Source organism: Rhipicephalus microplus, chromosome X, assembly GCF_043290135.1.
Source record: "Rhipicephalus microplus isolate Deutch F79 chromosome X, USDA_Rmic, whole genome shotgun sequence".
Taxonomy (NCBI): Eukaryota; Metazoa; Arthropoda; class Arachnida; order Ixodida; family Ixodidae; genus Rhipicephalus; species Rhipicephalus microplus.
This window is the reverse complement of record NC_134710.1, coordinates 113,140,645-113,163,616: the sequence shown is the minus strand read 5'-3', so window position 1 is coordinate 113,163,616 and position 22,972 is coordinate 113,140,645. Positions and strand designations below refer to the sequence as shown.

General features: G+C 44.7%; 1 protein-coding gene across 1 annotated transcript in view; it reads left to right on the top strand.

Annotated features, from left to right (window-relative positions):
* The first annotated feature begins 1,107 nt into the window (after positions 1-1,107).
* Positions 1,108-22,972, top strand: part of Tat (Tyrosine aminotransferase) — an 88,446-nt gene continuing 66,581 nt past the window's right edge. Inside the window, exon 1 of the mRNA XM_037427550.2 lies at positions 1,108-1,245. The gene's annotated coding sequence lies outside the window, so the exon portion shown is untranslated. The remainder of the gene's footprint in view (positions 1,246-22,972) is intronic.

Below are 22,972 nucleotides of genomic sequence, written 5' to 3'. Positions count from 1 at the left end.
ACATCAGTTAAGATGGGCCAGAAGCTGGCGGAATCCTCATTAGACAAGGGTCCGATAGGTCTTGTACTCTGGTGACGATAAAAGCGTCCGAGTAGTAGTGGAAGGAGCAATGGGCCTTTCAGTAAAGAGAAAAATTTTCCACAACCGCTCAGGGAGAAACTGGTGACTTGTCTCACTGTTAATTTGACTACCGAATGACTGCGATAACGCTCAAATGAATATATTATACCGGTTATCAGCCCACAGAGCCAGCTAGCAGTGACGTCTTCCTTAGAAAAAGTTTAGAATATAATCCGGGCCGCATAATTACTCGCTTAAACTTCTATGAATCAAATGAACAGAACCCGTAGTATCCTCAGAGCGAAAAGGTTTTCAACACACTATACGTTGCACTCGGACTACAAAATACCTGTTTGAGCGAATTCGGATCGATAAATGAGTTTCAGAAAGGCAGGCAGGCGTGGGCGACAGTGACGTATTTTTGAGGAGAGAGAAGCAATTTCAGCCAATTACATCCCTGTCGCTTGCTCTCAAGCGACAAAATTTATTCCGGAGATGCTATTCAAACCACTTTTCTCCTTTCTCAATGTTTTGCGCAACCCCAGGTACCAATGAACACGTGAGTGTGATTTCACGCCGCTGCTGATGGCGCAGCGCACGTTATTTTACGACCACCCTTTGATATGACGTTTTATGGTAATTGTACACAAAGAAAGAAAGAAAACTTTTTTCTGAAGTAATACAAATGATGAAAACTTGATACTTGCGAGATATTTCTTAGCGTTAAATCTCAATGCCGAAGCAATCGGCCGTGGAGCCATCCAGATCAAATTCCTCAAATGTGCGGGTGATAAATTGCGAGCATCTGTCCATGCTCTGTTACAAGTCCGGCACACACTTTAATCACACCGCTCTCCCGACGCGTATTTCGCTCATTTATTTTCTCTCTTTCTCTATCTTTCTCACTCCCTCATTTCTTCCTCGCGCGCTAAGCATGCAGCCACGCTCAGGCGAGCTACGAAAGCAACAAAAAAGCCGCCAAGTGGGAGCCGAGTGCATGCGCAGTTCAGATATCGCCCATGGCAAGACACCCAAGGCTGCGGACAGACTGGTTCCTTCCTCGCGGAGAGCTTGCCAGAGCCTATCTCGGCATCCTCTGCGTCAGACGCGTTCAGAGAGACCGTGCGGTGAGGACCGACGGCGACACAGCTTCGCGGCGACTTGGAAGTCTACGCTCCAGTACAGGTTGGTCCGGTTCGCTTTCTCTGAGCAGCAGTGGCGATCCACCTTGCGTCTTCCTCACATGCCGAGACCAAGGGACGCTCGCACTGGCACCGAACGGTCTCCGATGTCACCCATCACTACGGAACAGCCTGGGACTTGACGTAGATCGCGTTCATTCAACGTCGCCCGACGTCCAGTTTACCGTGTATTGCCAGTGCGAGTTGTCCTGTTCATACGAGGCAGTCGGGCCACGTTGCCAATCATTGCGCAATTGGTCAAATGGTTTGCGAGCGCCTCAAATAACATTTATAACCGTGGTTACTGAGTATGCAAGGTACACACAATATCATTGTTTACATGTCTAAACTAAAGATGTGCGTTGTGGCAACGAGAATGCAATGTAGACAGAGATATCCTTCTGTGCAACCCCGCCTATACGATAAGCTGAACTGCGAGTACAATCTATGCCCATATGCAGCGCTAATTTTTCCCGTGAAAGTTCGTAGGTTTTGAGAACCTGCGTTCTTGTAGTTATTAAAACGTCACTTCTGCGATGAATGCATCATGCGTATTGCGCCTCGGTCACGCTAGTTGTACTATGGCCAGTTCTTCGTAGGTGTTTGCACTGATACGTACGACGTGGCAGTCCTCATTAGAGCAAAGGAAACCTTCCACTGCCTTTTTGGTGCTTGCGTTCTTATATAATGCTAGAATTTTCTACAGGGGTAAAATGAAGTGTCGTAGTATAGACATTGTGGATCTGTGAATGACAGGGGGAATGATCGCGTGAGACATGAGACGTTGAACATGGGAACATATACCGTCGACTGCATTTTTGTTTGGACTTTTCTTGCTTTTGTGTTCTTTCTTGAACAGACTTCCTCCTAACATTCTCAAACTTTCGAAGATGCTCTGTACTATTTCATTTACCGTATGAAAATGGTCCCTTAGTGAGTGCAATTTCATTATTGTGTTAGTAGGCGTAATGAGTCTTTTTTCGGCCTTTGCGTTCACTAAGAACGCTTGGTAGGGGAGCGCGTGCCATCAGCTGAATTTTGTGCCGCTCTTCAATTTTCGTTTAAGGTTCGCAAATAGATGAGGAAAAATTGAGAGAGGTGTTGGCATTAGTTTTTTGTGTTGTTTTGTTCTGTTCTCATAGATGCCTAATATTTTGCCATACTCATTTTTCACGTTTGAAGTTACTCACCTATTGCACGTGTCGATACTGCCTTGCAGCGCGCTAGAATGTCTGAGAGCATTCCAGATTATTTCACAACAATTGGATAGACTTAAGCACGCAAACGCGAACACTTGAATTGATTCTCAAAGAAGCACGCCGACTGCTGCCTTTGTCAACATCCCACCCCCATGACAATATACTAAATGATACATTTGGTTTAGTTAAAAATGTTTATTTCGTATGAAGTAACCTATTATTAGCTTTTTCGTAAGTATCAGTGCTAAGTGCATGGCGAAATACTGATGAGGTCTACAGTACTGCGTCATACGTTTCTTTTAAAAACTCATTATCATAAATATTCCAAAGTTTTCGAGAGTGTTTAGACATTCTAGCTTATAAGAAATACAGTGGCCTATTATGCGTTCGCTTAAGATATGAACGCGTTAAAGTAGGAGCCTGCTGTTCCCACAGTAAAAACAAATGAATAAAGGCAAGAGTAAAACACAAGCTGGTTAATAAACATACACTGTTGCACGTTAAAGGACACCGGATGGTCAAAATTAACATGGATTCACCTCCTATACAGCTTGCCTCATGATCCCTGGTTTCGAGCGCAATGTTTAAAATTTTCCTTATGCGCGCTTGCACCCTTTAAAGATCACTCACAGGCTCGAATATCACTCATACTAATCTGTGGAGTAAGCTAGATGTGAGGGCGTTCTTTGTGATCTCCAAATCCCCGATGCATCCGCGCCCTGCCGTTCGTTGCTCCATCGAACATTACGTAAATCGAATAGAAGCACCATAGATGAATGGGCGTTTCGCTCAAAAGCATCTCAAATTGCTCAGATCGTATGTTGAGGCACGTTTGTTTCTTTGAGTAGGATCAGTTTGCATATACATACATATAAGCAGCTTTTTTTTAAGAAAATGCAAAATCCATAACGGAAAGTAGCTCAAACAAGTCCCTGTTGGCCCATACTTACTATCAGCTATCTTCTAAAACACTAATAACATATTATTATTTATAACTGGTATTTTATTATTTTCTGTTTTAGAGGGAAGCTGAGAGCATGTCTGAGCGAATGCAGCCTTATTTGAGCTAGTTTCGGTTCGGGGTTTAGCGCATTTCGAAAAAAAAAATCTCCCCATGCATACATGCAGAGTACATACATACATACATACATACATACATACATACATACATACATACATACATACATACATACATACATACATACATACATACATACATACATACATACATACATACATACATACATACATACATACATACATACATACATACATACATACATACATACATACATACATACATACATACATACATACATACATACATACATACATACATACATACATACATACATACATACATACATACATACATACATACATAGTACGTACAGTTTTAGACATTCATCTGTGGTGCTAGGGGCAAAAGGAAGGGGAAACAGCTTGAAACGTGACGGATCGCAAGATGAACAAGCGACGACAACAGCGCTGTTAGTAAAGCGTGGAAACGTATCCTGTTAGCGTGAATTCTACGTCGTTCAATGGATGTTTTCATGCGTCTTAGAGAAACACGTGCCTCTAGAATGAACGATAGTAGCGACATCAAGAACGCTAAGCACGTCTTATTCTGCAGGAATCTCGCCCGCCTTGCAGGCACGACCCGATCGACACACTTAGACGTTCCCGCACGGGTGCCCAGTTCGTAATTGCTGGAAACGCGATTACGAATATCCTTGGCTGGGTGGCGCGCCGAGTCGCACGTTGTATAAACGTTAGCGATGGTTTCTCCAAACCTATCGGGCTGAATATAGGCACTGACCTGTTGCCGTCTTCTGATTATATAGAACACGGTTGCTTCTCTCGCTCCCCAGCATTGGAGATGAAATGTCATAATGAACACATGGCTTCTTCATGAGGTGTATGGGACTCTCGGGAGTCTAATATCTATCGTAACAGGAAAATTTAAATACAAGCAAACATATATTGTCAAACTGACATAGCGCAGTGATTAGTGAGTCAACCACTGGACCCTGCATTTGTGTACAATCAAGAAGAAAAAAAAAACTCTGCTCTGCGTGTGTTCTTTTCTCGTATTGACTTCATGTTACGTTTAAATGTTTCACCCCCACTACTGCAATGTCCTCAGGAAAATGACGAAACGAACCCATAAAGGGTAATCATTATCTTTAAAGAACTGAAGTAGCTATAAAGTCGGCTTTTTTGTTGTTCATAAACGTGTCACAGGAAATATATGCCTCACCAGTGCACAATGTTGTCATGAGTGCATGAAATCTGCATTCGCAGCAAAAGCAACAACTTCAGGGTGAGATCACATGAAAGAGTAAATGTCGTACCTAGCCCAATATTGCCGGAAATTCATACTGTTTTCACTCGCTCACTCCAGTTCAAAGACAGCGTAGTGGTGTCTGAAGGGTACACGGTAAACATGTTCCCGCTCGTTTCGAAACCAATCACGTGTATTTTGCAGGGCAAGAAATTAATTAAAACATTTGAATCGGGTTAATTTACAGGAGTAAACACAGAAATCTATTAATGCGTTAAACGATGGCTCGAGATTACCTGAAGCCGAACTATAATAAGCTTGATTATGCGGTTGTTGCTGTCGTTGAGGCGCTGTGTACTGTGAGCGAAAAAACCACGATGATATGAACACCGATGCGATCGATTTACCACAATTCTATAACCTTGCGGATACTCTTTCGACCGAAGAATTCCCTCTTATCATCGAGTGCCGAGGCGTATACAGTTCCCGTTTTCCCGAGGTAAGGAATGGGGTGTGTTAGGCAACGATCACACGGCGCGCTATGTGCATCGCAGGGCGCTCTTGAGGCGGGTCACACAAAGTTACTCCATTATTGTTGTGGTCAAAATATGAAAAACTTCATTTTAGCCACAAAATACGCGTTTATATTAAATGCAAATCTGTAATTGGCTGGTAAGGAATGCGGTCCAGAAGATGGGGGGGGGGGGGGCTAGCACAGTTTTTCTTCGCCGCGCCCTTTATCAAGTGACACACACACACACACACACACACACACACACACACACACACACACACACACACACACACACACACACACACACACACACACACACACACACACACACACACACACACACACACACACACACACACACACACACACACACACACACACACACACACACACACACACACACACACACACACACACACACACACACACACACACACACACACACACACATCAAAAACGCCCGTGAATGTGCGTGAACGCACGTGAGTGTGCGTGAATGTGTCATGTGTTTGCGCTAAAACTGTAGTTTTTTTTTTCAAGTGTTCTTGTTCTACCAACTAGCCCAACAACAAGTTCTTTTACAATACCCCTCAGATCTCGTGCATTGGCGACCTCCTTTCGTCTTGAACCAGCAGCCCGCATGGAACGAAGAATAATTTACTTTTGTGCAGTTTATGAAACTCGCGGTAGTCTGCGTCTGCACACGACTGTCGTAATTCGCAGGGGTCATGATTCCCCCCAATTTATCACCGCGGTAAAGGAGAGAGCGTTAAACAGACGCAGTTTATAGTTTAAAGACGAACACACCTTTGTGTACTCTTTCCGAGTACTATTCTTTGCTGTGTCTTTGTAGTAGAACTGCGATCTTTATCTATTCTAAATCTTATAGGAAAGCATATTGTACTACAAAGCCTAATACTGCGACATAAATATGCACTATCGTGACCAATGTGAGCTCGAACAAGCGAGTACGTGGCGAATAGTCTCGATCCCTTCATCCCCTGATTCGCAGCGGCTGCTGTCGGAAACAAAGTGGAAACGATGGCTCGCTTCCCCTTGCTGTTGAAACTCCCGCCTCGACATGGTTCCTGCAAAACGTAGCTCATAGCATGTGTCACACATGTCCCGTTTATTAGGGAGGCGATCGCCGGGCTAATTCCAAGAGCCGAAGTATCGGCCCCCCGAACCGCACCACGAAAGCGTGGACAATTTAGAAGTGGTCCTTATTGGTGCGCCAGCGGACGCCGGCTGTGGTCCAAAGAACAAGACAGAGCCGAGAGTTGATAAACAAACAAAATTATATTCTCATTAACGGCAGATCAAAAACAATACACACGTATGCACACTCCACAATAGTTACATACAATACGTCACCAAACAGACAATGTACTACACAGTACAATCAACCACACTTGAAACAACGGACACAGTCAACAATACGCGCTACAACGCAGTCGCATGCACTGAACAACCAAGACCCTTAAAGACTAAAGAGATATAAAACCTATTCAGTCCAAAGTCCTTGGAACAAAAGTCTGAATGATACTCTTCCGAGAATCACTCACTCAAAGTCCAGCGTTGTTGTCGTTCCGCAGCTCTCGAAGTTCTCTTCCAGGAAACCTCCCGTCTTCAATTGGCCACTCTTCAAACTTCAACTTCTTCGCCGGAACACGTCGGCTTCACACTCGCAGCGGTTGCCACGGGTCTTCGCTCGATAGCGGTAAACACACACACTCTTGCCTGTAGCTCGAGCCGTCCCTACGGACCACAAACTTCGCCGACTACACGGCGGACTCTCTACGCACTCTGGCGCTCACTTCCGTCTCCTCCTGTTCCGTCACTACGGGCAGAACCTTCGCCGACTCCACGGCGGAATCCCTACGCGCTCTGGCGTTAACTTCCGTCACCTCCTGATTTCTCGTCTCGGCTGCTCGGTTAAATACCTTGCGCGCGACTTTCCAGATGTTTCTCGTCATTTCGTCGGCGCGATACACAGCGAAGGCTGGGGAGAGGCACGAGACGGTTCGACTGCCCTCTCCCGAGGATGATTCACTCGGTCTGACCCCGCCTCCTCCGTTCTAGAAAAATCGCGGTCTTGCTGGGCCGCCGATGTGGGGTGAGGAGGATCGTCTGCGAAGCCGTGCTTCTGCGGGGAGAGCGCGCGCCCGGGAGCCCTGGATGTTTGCTTTCTTTTTTTTTTCTTTTTACCTCGCGGCGTTTCTGCCACCTGTTGTCGCAAGGATTTGGCGGCGCGCTCTTGTTTAGCGCTCGTTCTGTGACACTGCCCCCCACTTTAAGAATATTATCTCATAATATTCAAAACCACACAAACGAGCGCGAACAGTCACCACACATTCTCACAGACTGTAACACAATCCGTCGCTCATGACACTTCACATTCACAATATATCACTCAATACAATCGTACATTGTAGTTCAATTCCACAACACATGAAATATAGCCACAGGTACATGCCTACAACACTTCATCACACATTCTAAACAATACAAACGTACAAAGTTCTGTCTATCCAACAATTATACAACACTATACATCACACCATCGCCCAGAACACTGACTCACTCGACATACACTTGAGACACAGGATAACAAGAACATTAACACAACATATGTCACTCAGCCCTGCCGAACACATTCTGATTTCACCTCAGCACCTATCTTGAGTACTTCGAACAGCGCTTGCGCCCCTTTTTGCGGTGCTCGCTCGATCTCTTCTTGTGTTTCCACGTTCCTTTTCGGCGAGCCCTTTCCAACGACGATATCTGAGGCGTCGTCTCAGCCATCGTTGTCTCTTCCGACACCGTTAACGCGTCATTACATTCGACGGGTCCTGTCTGTTTATTTACCCGCTTGATAATGCCTCTGCATTTTGCCCGGCTGGCCAACTCCGTCTCCTTTACACTGTCAGTCGGTTGAGGTCGTGCCGACGTACGTCCAGTTGCTCGGCCTGTGAACTTATTCGACACGATCGTCTTCTCCTTCGCTGTCTCTTGCGCCGCAGCTTCACCTTGGGCTCTAGTGAGATCCGTCACGGGATGTTCCTCCGCTGTATCTCGCGGCCGCTGTGTTGGCGAGGGCTCTATCTTCGGGTCTTCTCCCAAACATTCTGGATCACTTGGCCCTCGCGCCCCGTCGATGTTTCCGATGACAAGGTCATACAGGGGGGTCGTCATGCATAAAGCAGTAACCTTCCCGCTGAAGTACGGGGTTTCAACGTCAATTTCTGCTTCGGGAAGCATCCGAACCGTACGATCAATTAGGCAAACCGGTTTCGTTCTGCCTGTCAACTCTCTTTCCCGTACCAAATTTCTCCTCACGATAACCGTGGAGCTGCCGGTGTCTCTTAGAACCGTAATCTTCTTGCCTGCAATCTTTCCAGGAAGCGTTGGCATTCCCTTCGTAACACCGGTTGGCTGTTTTGACATTACAGCCCCCACAATAGGAATTTTCTCCCCATTCTTCAACTCTACGAATCCATCAGTGACGGCATTATTATCAGATTTCGGTGCTGCTTGCACACAGGATACCTGGTGAGTTTGACTCACTCCGTTCCGACATGCATCTGCTTTGTGCCCAGTCTGACCACACTTAAAACATTTTACTGCCGTAGGGCTCGTAAAGATCGTTCGACAGTTGTTCGCGCGATGACCCACTCGGCTGCACAGAAAACATCGCAGAATGCTCTCTGGTGCACGCTTCTTTTCTTCGGGAGCCAATTTCTTTGAATCATCGGGACAATCCTTCTTGACCTTGGCCAAATTAGTGCCACCTTGCGCTTCCAAAAATTGATCAGCTAATTCAAGCATGTCTTCAAGTGACTTAGCTCTCCTCTCTTTCAAGTACAGCGACAGGCTTGGGTGGCAACTAGTAAGAAATTGTTCTTTAATTAGCAGCTCTCTAAGTTCATCGTACTCCTGTGCTGTCCCTGAAAGTTCAATCCATCTGTCGAAATAATGGCAAAGTCGGGCGGCATACTGCGTAGCTGTCTCACCATCAGCTGGCTTTCCTGTCCGAAATCTGTCCCGGAATCCTTCCACGGTAAATCTAAATCGCTTCAGCAAAGCAGCTTTCACCTTTGCGTAGTTGGCTGCATCAGTCGGCGTCAGCCTACCGTACACACTGAGCGCTTCACCACTCAAGCAGGTACTCAAAGCAGTTGCCCATTGCTGTTCAGGCCAATTCTGGCTCCTCGCAATCGTCTCAAATCGGTGGAGGTACGCGTCTAGGTCGTCCTTCCTTTCATCAAACGCTACGAGCAGCTTGCTTGGGTTCAAGCGGAAGCCGTGATCTTCCCGTTCGCTGCTTTCAACTCTAGCTTGGACGGGAGTTTCACTTCGCTGTTGCAAACGGAGCCGCTCGAGTTCCATCTCGTGCTGCCGCTGCCGCTCCCTTTCCTCTCTTTCTTCTTTCAGCTGGCGCTCTTTTGCCTCTCTTTCTTCTCTCGCCCTTTCGGCTGCCAACTTTTCTCGCTCCAGCTCCAACTTCAATTGCTGCTCTCTTTCTTCTTTCGCCCTTTCAGCTGCAAGCTTTTCTCTCTCTAACTCCAACTTCAATTGTTGCTCTCTTTCTTCCTTCGCCTTTTCAGCTGCCAACCTCTCTCGTTCCAACTCAGCTGCTTTTTCTTCCTTGGCCCTCTCAGCTGCCAACCTCTCTCGTTCTAACTCAGCGGCTTTTTCTTCCTTGGCTCTCTCCGCTGCCAACCTCTCTCTCTCCACCGCCTCTTTCTCCTTCTGGCTTACCCACTTCCGTAGTTCGGCGCCAGAAAGACCCATCTTCTCACCAAGCGCAACTAACTTTTCGAGATCCATTGTGTCTCGCAACTCGCAAATAAAACCTTGCCGCGTGCAAAAAGTATCTGCCTAAATCAGTCTATCGGAACACTCCCCTGCACTCGTTAACGAGAACACTGAACAACACACAAAATCGTTCCGATAGCACTATCAACAACTCGAGGCTCTTTCTCACTGCTTTGGACACACTGTGCACCAAAAGGTCCTGTATCGCGGACGCCAGATTAATTGTCACACATGTCCCGTTTATTAGGGAGGCGATCGCCGGGCTAATTCCAAGAGCCGAAGTATCGGCCCCCCGAACCGCACCACGAAAGCGTGGACAATTTAGAAGTGGTCCTTATTGGTGCGCCAGCGGACGCCGGCTGTGGTCCAAAGAACAAGACAGAGCCGAGAGTTGATAAACAAACAAAATTATATTCTCATTAACGGCAGATCAAAAACAATACACACGTATGCACACTCCACAATAGTTACATACAATACGTCACCAAACAGACAATGTACTACACAGTACAATCAACCACACTTGAAACAACGGTCACAGACAAAAATACGCGCTACAACGCAGTCGCATGCACTGAACAACCAAGACCCTTAAAGACTAAAGAGATATAAAACCTATTCAGTCCAAAGTCCTTGGAACAAAAGTCTGAATGATACTCTTCCGAGAATCACTCACTCAAAGTCCAGCGTTGTTGTCGTTCCGCAGCTCTCGAAGTTCTCTTCCAGGAAACCTCCCGTCTTCAATTGGCCACTCTTCAAACTTCAACTTCTTCGCCGGAACACGTCGGCTTCACACTCGCAGCGGTTGCCACGGGTCTTCGCTCGATAGCGGTAAACACACACACTCTTGCCTGTAGCTCGAGCCGTCCCTACGGACCACAAACTTCGCCGACTACACGGCGGACTCTCTACGCACTCTGGCGCTCACTTCCGTCTCCTCCTGTTCCGTCACTACGGGCAGAACCTTCGCCGACTCCACGGCGGAATCCCTACGCGCTCTGGCGTTAACTTCCGTCACCTCCTGATTTCTCGTCTCGGCTGCTCGGTTAAATACCTTGCGCGCGACTTTCCAGATGTTTCTCGTCATTTCGTCGGCGCGATACGCAGCGAAGGCTGGGGAGAGGCACAAGACGGTTGGACTGCCCTCTCCTGAGGATGATTCACTCGGTCTGACCCCGCCTCCTTCGTTCTAGAAAAATCGCGGTCTTGCTGGGCCGCCGATGTGGGGTGAGGAGGATCGTCTGCGAAGCCGTGCTTCTGCGGGGAGAGCGCGCGCCCGGGAGCCCTGGATGTTTGCTTTCTTTTTTTTTTCTTTTTACCTCGCGGCGTTTCTGCCGCCCGTTGTCGCAAGGATTTGGCGGCGCGCTCTTGTTTAGCGCTCGTTCTGTGACAGCATGTCATCAGCTCCTAGTGGTGATATGACTTCACATCAACGCGCACAGCCACAACCAATCAGTCTATACAGCTCCAACGATATCGTCTGCGACGTAGCCTGCCTTGATGCATAGGTAATGCTTTTATTACGTCTAGGTGGTGTTTCCTGAGCACTGTGATAAACACCTTTCAGTTATTCTGTTGTTGGTGTATTTTCTTTTCGCGTTATCATTGCTAGCGGATGATAGGACGCGATCACAGCTGCGATCATGCAAAAGGGCCAGCAGTCAGCGAGAGAGCGCCCGTCTCTCCTCTCCGGTTTCGGCAGCGCTGTCCACGTACCACGTTATCTCGGTTTCGAGGCCATTTGCCACGCGTCCGCGTGTTCGAGCTCATATTGCTCACGGTAGTACGTTCTGTTCATAATCGCCACATCCACCTTCGGTGTACTTGCGTACCAGTAAAGATGAAGCAGTCAGGTGATAAACATGCAGTTCAAGTCACAAGAGGGAATTGTGGGTCGATCGCTATCAGATTGCCCACAAGAATTATGCACAGTCAGCCGAACAAGGAAAAGAACTACCGTAGAATGCACACTTAATTTCATAATTTCAGGCGCTGATGAATGAGGCCCGTTTGGTATGAGTGTGTTTCACCGATTAGGTCGACTGAACAAGACATCACGTCATAGGCTCATGAAGGGGTAGATCCGACACCTAATTGATCAAGCCGCCACCTTTCCTGTCTTCACTTGGCACCGTGCCCCTTTGCTGCGTTACAGAAATAATTGATTGATTGATTGATTGATTGATTTATATGTATGATTTAAGGTCCCAAAACCACCATATGATTATGAAAGACGCCGTAGTGGAGGGCTCTCGTAATTTCGACCACCTGGTCTTCTTTAACGTGCACCCGAATCTGAGCACACGGGCCTACTAAATTTAATTTTCCCCTCTATCAAAAATGCAGCTGCCACAGCCGGGATTTAATCCCGAAACCTGTGGGTCACTATTCCGGGTTACAAAAATGAGTGACTTCCTTAACCACAAACCAGCGTGTCTCCACATATAGTTTACTTTCTCCTGCGTTGCACACGTTGCGTCATTTATTATAGTTGACCGATTGACTTGTCTGTGTATAGAGCCAGCAATATTTCGCGCACTTTATTTTATCCGCTAGAACTGATGGTTGACAACACGCCTCCGTTAAAAAGTTCTAATTGAAGCTTTTTTGCTGTAATAAAGAACACTACGACGTGTTAAAGCTACACAAAAAAGAGATTGACTTTAAAAGATGCTTTTGGGTAATCTAAGCTTATACACTTTACATCGACGCTTTTGGGTAATCTGAGCTTATACAGTTTGCATCGTGCATCGCGAAATTAATTTTCCCTTCGCGGGAAAGCCATTATAAAATCATACTAATTCAAACCACAAAATGAGTAAATCTGAGCAATATAGAGTCAGTGTTCATATTTAAATGATAAAAAAAGTACGCGCGATTAAACGGTTTGCAAGAGGTGATAGCCAATTGTGATGTTCATCATTATCGTCTGATTTCTACATTCACTTAACCGTGCCAAAATTATTGTCATAGACTATGAAGAAAAGTCAGTATATTTTACTTTTGGCCGGATGTATAGTATAGCCTGCGGACAGTATTAATGATCTACCTATGAATCACTAGTCCTGGCAACACAATACCCCCAGGATGCATCGGTTGGAATGGTTCGTTGTTTTTCTACATTTATACAGCACAGCTGCTGCGATTTGATACATGACTTATATCGCAGCAACTGAAAAGAAGTACTTGCACCCAAAATGCTTGTCCCGTCTTATATAAACATTTTCTTTTCCGGAGCCCTTCACTTAATATGGCGTCTCTCATAATAAAATGGTGGTCTTGGGGCGTTAAACCCTACATATAATGATTGATTGATATGTGTGGTTTAATGTCTCAAAACCACCATATGATTATGAGAGACGCCATAGTGGAGGGCTCCGGAAATTTTGACCACCTGGGGTTCGTTACGTGCACCCAAATCTGAGCACACGGGCCTACAACATTTTCGCCTCCATCGGAAATGCAGCCGCCGCAGCCGGGATTCGATCCCGCGACCTGCGGGTCAGCAGCCGAGTACCTTAGCCACTAGACCACCACAGCGGGGCACATATAATGAATCAACCGATATTTTGTTTCTAGGTTATATAACTTATTTACAGTACTGTTCGTACAAGACAGCTAACTAATACTCATAATAATAAAAAAAAACCTAGTGAGAGTTCACATCGGTTGATTTAGCCACTAAAACAAAGCAAACTGCAATCGCGTGGGGTCATTTTAATTGCTTATTTTTCAATAGCAAAGTGTCATTGATCCACAGGAATCGCTAGCAGACGATAGCGTATAGTGATTGGCGTAGTGATTACACACATCGGGCCATATCAACCACGCATTTAACGCTTAGGACGTTTAAGGAACTTTTCACGGATGTCATTTCACGTAAGTGGCCATGCGGCTCGGTCACAGCACGGTAAACTATAAGTGCTAGTTAGCAGCGAGAGAGGGTCGTTCCGAGGAGCAGCAGTCACTTGATCTCGCGCATGTTGACGCAAAAAAAAAAATCATTGTTTATTGAAAAGAGACATTGACGAAAACGTGTCTTCGCGCGACAGGGAAACTGTAAGAGGTAAAACTGACTTAAAACTGTATATTACGCAATTGAAGGAGTACGTATGCGCCCACCAATGGTTATGATGCTGCTATCTTGGAGTGATGATACGGAAATGCAAGACTTCTTTATAATGTTTGACAACAGGTAGTCCGCGTGCTCGTCATTAGGGTATATCATTGTGAATTTCATGGAAACAATTAGGGGAACGTTATAAGGTTTCAAGTGTTCTAAATTCTCAGAGCCCTCTACTATTGCATCCACCATAATAATATAATTGTTTTGGGGCGTTAAACACAATATATTATTGGCATGCGTATTTGGTGGGAGCATTGCTGGGGGACATACAGAAAAAAAAAAGAATATGATTCAAAGGTCTTTTGAGAGCTAACATTGTATCGATAGACGACGAGCATCGACAGCTTTTTCTTCTTAACTGACACTTGAAGCTGCACAATGCACTTAACTATATGAAAGTGGCTGTTACAATAAGATATGTATCACGATGTCTACAATGAGTTGGCACTGCTACTTCAGTGACATTCACTGCCACAAGTGTTTCAGAATTTTTATTCACCATACAGAGTATTTTAACACATACGCACACACAAACATGTATGCACACACACAGACACACACACACACACACACACACACACACACACACACACACACACACACACACTTTTTATTGGTGCGCATTGGGGTACAATGCATGACATACCTTTATGTTAGATGAACGGAACGTTTATGCATAACATTCGCTTAAGAGTCGTGAACCCCGCAGCCTTGCGAAAGAGCAAACTATTTATGCCTATTCATCGCCCTTCATAGCTTTTTTCTGTAACCGCGAAAAAATACGGCTGAGTAAAATATCAGCCATGGCGCTTAAAAGAAGAACAGAAAACAAAAACCGATATTCCCGAGGCTCGTCTGCCTGAATTTATCCGATTGGCGTTGACAACGTGCGCAAGGTGCGGGCTTGCTTATTTGCCTATGTGTATTTTTTTTTGTCTAAAGACCGTCGTGTCTTGCTTTTGATTATGTTACACACGAACGACGCACCTCATAATTTTCGCGCTGTCAAGAACTAACCTAAAGGGGCCCATTCGGAAGGAGCGATTCCCGGCGAGTCTTGTAAGATTAGATCAGCATGCCGCCAATACATCCTCCTCCTCTATCTGATACAAGTATACGCCACACAGCGCCACTATGGATATCAGGGTCGGTAGGATTTCACTCCTTTCTTGTTATTCATCCTTCACGGTGAGCCGATTCTGATTATAACCAATCAGATCACTCGCAGAATGTGAGAAGGAATATAACTGCGCCATAGAATCATCCTTAGACTAATCCTTACGATATAATCAGTTGGCAGGCTTAGAGCATTATCAAGGCCCTTATTCACAAAGCAGTTTGCGTGCAAGGGTAGTGGAAAAAAAAAGAGATGTCCTACATTTTTTATGGCGGGTATATTACTACAGTGAAAGCGGCTGGTCAATGAATCGAAGTTGTTCCAAACGAAAAGCTTTGTCATTTTGGCTTATGCCGTAATGGAATGAAAGCTGGCATGGAAGTTGGCAAACGAACTGCTTTTGGCCTATGCACAAAAAACAAACGAATGTCAGCCAGTAACCAAAATGAACGACACAATTTCAAATTGATTGATTGATTCATTGATTTGTGGTGTTTAACGTCCCAAAGCCACGATTTGATTATGAGAGACGCCGCAGTGGAGGGCTCCGGAAATTTTGACCACCTGGGGTTCTTTAACGTGCACCCAAATCTGAGCACACAAACCTACATTTCCGCCTCCATCGGAAATGCAGCCGCCGCAGCCGGGATTCAATCCCGCGACCTGCGGGTGAGCAGCCGAGTACCTTAGCCACTAGATTACTGCGGCGGTGCCACAATTTCAAATTAAATTTGTACATCATTATTAACAACGCAATACGTTCCGCTAAGTGGCTCGCTTTGATTCATAGACGCGAATGACGCAGGTTTGATTCCAAGCGTGGCGATCACATTTTGATGGAGGCGAAATTCCATTCGATGGAATTTCGCCTTCATTCGATAGAGGTGATGGAGGCCCATGCACCGCGGAATGCTATAGAACGTTAGGGAGTTTTCATACAGACACGCTTCTCAGCCTTGGCGGTGACATCTTCAACAGTGCTGCCGCAAGTAGCCGCCAGATTTAGCGGGAAGCTCTGTTGCCATTCATAGTAGCCGCTAAATTTGGCGGGCCGCCATGGTGATTCTCAGTTGCGAGTCGGCGGCCATGATATGTCCGTGAAAAATGTGGTTAGCATGCACAGCTATAGCGATGCATACAGAACTCTCGAAAACATCACGACCGGCATTTTCAACGTGGTGAGTGCAATGCCGTGGGCCTTCGCGGCCGTTTCACGGGGGATTTCTCGCATATACGCGCGTTATGTAATCACACATGACGAGGTCGTGTTTCGCCGTAAGCTGCTCGCCTTTGCTTTCATGGCCATACCGTCCAAAATGTTCGCTTTCTTAGCACTGTGTGAGCGTGCATGCAGGTAAAATGCATGTTGTCGTCGCAGGACGCTTCGGTTCTTCTAAGAAAGGGCTTATATTTTACACAGCTGTGTAAAATAGAAGCCCTTATTATTATTATTATTATTATTATTATTATTATTATTATTATTATTATTATTATTATTATTATTATTATTATTATTATTATTATTATTATTATTATTATTATTATTATTATTATTTTGCGCAGTCATATAAAATAATATGGCTCCTTTGGAGGTTCAAGATAGTATGACGCAAAAAGCTTTGTGTAAAGGTTTCTCAGTGAAAACCGAAGCTTTCGTTCAACACAATCTAACTTCGGAGATAATTTTAGTATTTCATTGTTTCTGTTAACAGGGCATTGCGCCCTCTGGCACGGGGCATTTTCGAGCGTGCCAGCCAGTGGCCAAATATGCTAGGGCTGTACACAGCCTTGATTACTATAGATTATTTTGAACATTACATGTAAAGTCAGCGAATTAAAGAGCTCAGAAGTCCAAAGACGAGAAATTCAGTTCAGAAGCCGTGAAAGGATACATGAACATAGATGACAGCTCTGAAATAGCATATTTGCAATCTTTGCGTTCATTTGTGGTGCTTTTTTTTCAAGAATAAGCTTACAAGATCTATACCTTATTCTTAGCGCTTTAGAAGTACAGCAGCTTTAAGATATAAATTCAGACGTAGTCAGTGCAACGCAGGTGCCATCTACATCACCGCATGCATGAAGATATTAAATATTCAATTATAGTTCAATAAAGTGCAACTTCAGAACTTATGCTGCACATGAAATAATAAATGAATTTTTATGTTATGGAAAATTGTTTTCCTGTGCTATCTGACATGCCTTGTCGTCTTAAATCACCAATAAGCCACTTTAGCCATATCTGTGTCAATGCAGATGTATTTAAAAACCATACGCTAAAATTAAGGGCAAAAATGAATACACACTTACACAAATGTCACCTCCTAATAAATATTTCATGTGGTCCTCATTGCATGACTGAGAACCTCTTAAAGAAAAGCAAGTTGCATCAAACGATTTTGGTCTCTATACACCGAAAAATTGGGGGCCCTTAAGCTTCGCCTTTCAGAATTGAACGCGAAATGAAATCTTTTGGAAATCTTTTTGAAAATGAAATCTTTTGAACTTGCCCACAACGCTGCCTTAAGGGTAACAGTAGCGTGTGTTCCTTTTGTAGTGGGTGACTGGCTCTGATTATGTTTGTTTTATTAGTTCATATTTATAAGTTATTCTTTTCGCTCATGTCTTGTACTGTTATGTTTTTACCTTACTTTGAATTGCCTGTGCATTTTACAAAATGTATCAATTTCGTGTTATCTAGAATCTAGTTTAATTGTTTGTGCATTGAACCAACTACTCTTTTGCTCCTTCTGTTCTGTTTTAACTGTTTTGCTGTGGAGAGGTTGAGGTGCCTATTGCCTCGGCTACTCCATATCACAAAGTTCTGCAGCGAAAAATAAAATAATAATACAGAACAGTACCCAAAAATTAACAATACGGAAAAGAAGAAAAACATAATAGCACACTGAAACCAGTTCAAATATCATGCCAATACACAGTTTTCTTCGCTCAGTTCACACAGTCATAAGACTACTTACATGCACACCTTACTTATCTAATGTCAGTATATACATGACCACATTTTATATAATACCCATCTCTGGCTGTCAGTCATAGGCGCTTGTCCAGTCCGGTCTCCACTAAAAAGTCTTTCAGGAAGATTATGGCTTTTTCTGGGGATGCATCTCCGGCCATGGTCCAAGTAGTTTCGTTATTGTAAGGGGCCGTCTGTCCAAACTTGCTAATTTGTTCTTAAATTTTTCTCTTTCATTCGCATATTTAACGCACTGCAAAAGAATATGGCGAACATTTTCTTCTGCATGACCACAATGGAATTCCGGTGAGTTGGATCGATGTATCTTGTGCAGGAAGCTGTTTGTGTATGCTACTTCCAATCTAAGTCGGTGGATCAATGTCTCTAGGTGTCGTGGGAGGTCTGTCGCTATGGAAACTTTTCTGTGTGGTTAAAATTCATAAAGTACCGTTTCCTTTGATTTAGGGCTCTCGAACCACTTCTCCATCAAACAATGGTTAGCTCCTTGCGATATAAAATGTCGAATATCCGCCCCAGACATAGGGATTGTGCAGTCCCGTCCTTCCTTCAATGTTTTCTTCGCGAGACTATCAGCATCTTCATTTCCATTTATTCCAATGTGGCTGGGTATCCATTGGAATACGATGTTGTGACCCTGCGATGAGGCATATTCCACAGTTTCTGCGATACATTGTGCTATTTCACCATTTTTGTAAGGTGATCTCACATTTCTGATTAGCTGAAGAGCAGGTTTGCTATCAGTGCATATCACCCATTTTCGTGGCTCAGGATTCTCGCAGATAAGCTTAACTGCTTCAAAGATAGCCACGAATTGTGCTGTCGTCGATGAAGATGTGTGCGATAATTTGTACATCTTCTTTTTCTGAATTTCGTGTATAAAGACCGCACAGGCTGACGCTTCTTCTGTGCATGATCCGTCTGTATATATCTTCGTTTTTTCATTATGCATTACATGAAGCTGATGAAGTACCAACTGTGCCGCTACTAGAGGTGCCATGTCTGCTTTCTTCTCTATGCCGTCCATTTCACGGATAACGTTGAGAAGTGGCAGCGTCCAAGGTGGTTTGAAGGTTTCCATTGTTTAAATTCTGGTACTACTGCTTGAAATGATGATATAGTATCCTGTAGTCTCGTTGCCGTCCTTTGTGTTAGTGCACCAGATAAAAAATGACTTTAATGTTGCGAGAAAATTCTAAATAAATTTCGAGATGTTTCTTTAGTTCGGAGTACTGCCAAAGGTGGCTCTCGAGCCTCCGCATACACTAAAGCACTGGAAGTTGACCGTGGTAAACCCAGACATACCCTCAAGCTCCTTGCCAATAACAAGTGAAGTCTCCTTTCGGTGGAGGCTGGAAGTCCGTGCAGCAGAGCCTTGTTCTCGTGGTTAGCCAACATTTTAATGTGTTTGTGAACCTATGTGCGTACATTTATTCATTTCATCCTGTACGATATGTATTCATTATGTATGATCATTTATTTTTGTGATTCCCCATTTACTCACTGCCTCTAACGAGGCCTGTAAGGATTCTTTAAATAAATAAAACATCAATAAATTATGAAGTCATTATGATGATCACATGTTCTGGAGCTCAATGGCAGTGCACGCTTGTACCACGCATTATTAAGGCAATATTTCATGTTGCACTGTGATGCATGCCTACAGCTCGTGCGTGTTTGTAAAGCATGAAAGTTGCTTTCACTGCACTTCTAAGCAGATAAAGTTACTTTCACTGCATTCACAAGACGAGGCGTGGCTGCGTCGCAGAACCCCCGATTGTCACGAAAACGACCCGGTTTTGATCCCAACTATGACTCAGCATTTTAATTATTTTTATTATTTGCATCTTTCTCGATTTTTCGGTCATGCAAAGATAATTTTCCGCTCACAACTAACGACGCCGACGCCGGAATTTCTGCGAAACGAGCTCTTTAGCGCTGTAGTGTTAAAAGGCACATTCACACCATTTTGCTTGTGAAAATCCCACCACGGTGGTCTGGTGGCTAAGGTACTCGGCTGCTGACCCGCAGGTCGCGGGGTCGAATCCCCACGGCGGCGGCTGCATTTTCGATGGAGGTGAAAATGCTGTAAGCCCGTGTACTCAGATTTGAGTGTACGTTAAGGAACTTCAGGTGGTCGAAATTCCCGTAGCCGTCCACTACAGCGTCTCTCATAATCATAGGGTAGTTTTGGGACGTTAAACCCCACATATTAATCATCAATCAATTTTGCTTGGGAAAAGTAGAAGCACGTGTGTTTAGCAGAAATCTGTACTTGAAAAGCTGTAATCGATGCGTGGCAGCTTTCAGTACGTGCGTCAATCGTATAGCATACAAATTACGTCCCTATGTAACTGCCATACAGACAGCATCGCAAAACACATGTAGTACTCACCACATTCGACGACGGCATCACCTCTCACCGCGTTCTCACTTGATTTAGGCAAGCCGACGTCTCTTTCGCGCTGGGCTGGACGGGAAGCGAGTGATTCTCACTCCATTCTGGCTTTTGTTCCAACATTGTGAACGCAACAATGCCTTCTTCGCTGCGAGCAGCCGGTGAGGCAGTGCTAGCAAACATTGACGTGCACTACAAAGAACGTAGAATTTACGGCGCCAAGTTACACTCGTCGAAGTAAAAGAGGTAGAGCTCGTGTAACCACTGTTTCGATGGTCGCCGCAGTGCTACATAACTAACGCCGCGTGCGTAGAGTCAACCTGCCACCATATGAACACTGACGTTGAACTTGTTGAGCCGGTTGAGTTGAGAATCAAAAATGGCGACAGGGGAAGCTGGCAACAACGGTGACCGTCAAAACTTGCGGGCGTCTCTTTCAATGGCTGACACCACCCTAGAACCGGGTGGGAGGCGTGTGTGTATGAAGGCTCCCTCGTTAGGGAACAGTGCCTCGGGTGGTTTATTTGCAAAGAGAAGCCTTCTACTACAGTGTACATCATAGCCGGAACAACTTTAGGTCGTTAAATCTCATAAACCGACAGATTGACAGACCGATTGACTGACCAACCAACCACCTAGTATATCCCAATGCGACAACACGCAATGCGGAAGTCCAAGAATGGGGCACCATAAGAATTCATTCAGATTTCAATACCGGTTGAAGCACCGCGGTGCCGTAGCTGTAGTAGTATTTTGTTGTTCTGCGCAGATGATGAAAAATAATGAAGCAACTTAGAATGATAGTTGTTTTTAAGCGAGAGCTCTACTGCTCTAGAAACCCAGAAAAGTGTTCTTTCCGCGAATCTGACCTTCAAGCTCAGCCAAGGTCAGATTCAAGGCGTACCTGAACTGCGTCAGCACCGCAGAAAATTGTTTACGCATTGCCCTCGAGATCCCTCGAGATTACGCCAAATTCACGCCAATGCTTATCCAGAGTACGAACGCCTCTATGCTTCCTTTCGTTCCACGCGCCTCGCGGGTCGTCGCAGCGCCGGCTAAGAAGCTTCAGCGAAACGCTATAGTGCACGGCGTTCGCGAAAACCAACAGCGACGCAAGGTCAGTCTTTCGTGCCGCCACCGCCAGAGTACCATTACCGAACTAGGACATAACACTAAGGAAACACTCTCGAAAGCCGTAAAAAAATGCTTACAAGACAGGTAAATACCAAAGAGTTTGCGAAAAAGTAGAATGGACTTCATCTACAATGGCAAGTGAAAATCGGTTACCATTCACTCATACAGACAACCGACCACCATTTTAGAGATATGTCATGCAAGCAGTAAAAAAAAGAAAGAAGAAAGAAACGTGGGTAAAACATAACAATATTTTGAGAGAACTTCAGAATGGATTTCGAGTCGACAGGTGGCTAGACGATAACCTCTTTATTATCACTTAATGTATGGAAATGTCTAAAATAGAAAACAAGCCTTTGTACGTGACGTTTCTAGACATTACTTGGGTGCACGAGAACGTTAATCAGGAGATTTTGTAGAGTATATTGAGAGGAATGGGCAAAAGCGGTGACCGTGTACAGCTTTTAAGTAAGATATACCGAGACCATACGGTTTGCATAGAATGGAAGGAATAGGTAGCAAAAAGAACGTTTTAGCAAGGGGCTTAGACAAGGGTGTCCCCGCTGTTATTCAGTTTGTACAAGGCAAGAATGAAACAAGCGCTAAAGAAGGTAGCAATATTTTCACACAAACAATACAGTGGGATGATTGAGTAGAATATTCCAAACTTATTTTATGCGGACGATATTGTCTTATTTGCGGACATGCAGTAGATATGATATACAATGGATGGCGGATATATGGGGAAGGGAAGGTGAAACTAAAGAGCTCAGATTTGTTGTAACAAAATGTAGATAAGTTTTATTCAGTGATCCCAATGAGGAGGTGGTGTCAATACAGGACCAAAAATTAACGGGGGTATGAGCGAATAGAAACACCTCGGAGTATGGATAAATCAAGGTTGTAGATACGTGGAGGTGAAAAAGCCTCGGCAGCAAAGGGAAAGAGAAATGCAGCTATAGCGAAGCACATAGTGTTGTGGAGATAAAAACAGGCACGAGATGCTTCGAGATTTGTGGAAAACTGTAATAATTTCAGGGCTTACTTTTGGGGACTCAGTGGTGTGCATGAGATAATAAGGAATGGATGTAAATTAAAGGATTGCAAGATGCTTTGCGTTAGCTGCTCATGGGAAGACAACAAATGAGA